The following is a 2,142-nucleotide window of genomic DNA, read 5'->3' on the forward strand; positions in this document are numbered from 1 at the left end:
ATAGGGCAGAGCCCGGAACTGAAGTCCTCTAAAACCTCCTCAGATCATTCCAACCCACAGGGACACTACCTAAGTCCCAACCAGTCATGATAGGAGGTTCATCTAGACCACCAGAGAAGTGATAAACACATCTTTTTAATTTGTATGTGGGAATGTATGCCACATATATGTGGGGGCCTAAGGACTCCAGAGGAGTCAGATCCCCTGGAGATAGACTTACAAAGGGTTGTGAGCCACTTAATATGGGTGTTGGGACTCAAACTCAGATCCTCTGGAAGAATAATATGCGATCTTAAGCCCTGAACCATCTCTCCAGCCTGATCCAGAACCACTTATTACTCATCCATTCTCTGTATTTGAGGGACAATAGCTGTGGAGCTTGAGTCAGTATTGTAATAGGAATAAAAAAATATCTCCTGCTACAGGCAAAACACACTTGGGACAATGAAACTCAGGGTCAGAAGAAAACTCAGCCTCAGTTCAACCTATCATGGAACTGAGAGAAATCTCTTGGAGCTGCTTCCCTGGGTAGTAACTGAATTTCCTTGAAGCTGCATTAGGTAAACACATCCTATTCACTCTCTGGCAAGCCATATCATGTGTATTTAGATAAAAACCACACACTAAGGGGCTGCAGAGACAGCTCAGCAGAGGACCAGAGTTCGGCTCCCAGTCCCCACATGGTGGCTCCCAACCATGTGTAACTAAAGTTCAAAAGGATCTGATGTCATCTTCTGACCTCTGTGGGTACCAGGCAGGCACATGATGAGAGTATCTACATTCAGGGAAACACTCATAGATATAAAACAAAAATAAATCTTAAACACACGCAGACTGCCCAAGTGTTAAGCATGTAAGCATTGACTTCGAGTACAGGATAACTCAATGGTTAACTTCCTTCATTTATCACACACTCTTCAGAAAAACTTGAAGCCATGTGTGTCACAGCCTACATCACAGCTAACTGGGAAGCAGAGGCAGGCAGATCGTGAAGTCCAGGCCAGTCTGGGCAATTTGTAAGAGCCTGTCCATCTTTTGTTTTCTTGGTGCCGGGGATTGAACCCAGAGCCCTGAACATGCTTGGTTGTCTTAATTGCTGTTCTATTGCTGTGACAAAACACCATGACCAAGGCGACTTATAAAAGAAAGAGTTTAATTGGGCTTACGGTTCCAAGGGTTAGAGTCCATGGTGGGAGACAGGCACAGCATCGTGAACAGCTGCGAGCTCACATCTTGTTCTGCAAATAGGATGCAGAGAGGGAAAAACACTGGGGATTGTGGGGTCTTTTGAAACCTCAAAGCTTGCCCTCAGTGATACATCTCCTCTACAAGACCACATTTCCTAATCTTTCCCACCCGCTGGGGACCAAGCATTGACGCCTGTGAACCTACACCGGCATTTTCATTCAGAACTCCACAGTAGGCAAACACTGTGCCCACAGGCCTTGATGGCCATTTATGAATTTCACTGACAAATAACGCCGCTGTTCTGTGTACATTTCTATCCTCCCCACTGAGAGTCAGCTACATTTATGACTGTGTGTAATGGTTCACTTTATAATCCCAGCACATGGGAAGCTGAAGCAGGAGGATTACCATGGGTTTGAGTCCACCTTGGGGTATATAGAAAGATTCTGTCTCCAAGAAATTGTCATACACTGTCATGTATTTAATCAAATGGTTTAAAACCTATATAACTATTTTTAACAGGCTAGAAAACTTTATTTTTTACTTTAATTTTGGGTTTTGTTTGTTTGTTGTGGTTTTTCAAGATAAGATTACTCTGTGTAGCTTTGGAACCTGTCCTGGAACTCGCTCTGTAGAACCAGGCTGGCCTTAAACTCACAGAGATCTGCCTGTCTCTGCCTTACAAGTGCTGAGATTAAAGGCATTTGCTGCCACCACTACCTGGTGAAAACCCTTAATTTAAAAAATATAAGATCAGGCTGGAGACCAGTGATGAAGATTCAGATAGCTATAAAGTCCCTCTCAAAGAACCCCCAGTCAGGGAGGGTAAGTCTGGCCTGACATGGCCCCTCAGGGAGGGATGCCCTAGAAGTCAGCTGTGAATAGAAGAGCAGGTTGCGGGGAGCCAAAGCCTGCAGTGGCAGAGGCTCCACCAGGAAGCGCATGGGAAGAAGC

The sequence above is a fragment of the Mesocricetus auratus genome, unplaced genomic scaffold (genome assembly GCF_017639785.1).
Source record: "Mesocricetus auratus isolate SY011 unplaced genomic scaffold, BCM_Maur_2.0 Super-Scaffold_100008, whole genome shotgun sequence".
In the NCBI taxonomy this organism is placed as follows: Eukaryota; Metazoa; Chordata; class Mammalia; order Rodentia; family Cricetidae; genus Mesocricetus; species Mesocricetus auratus.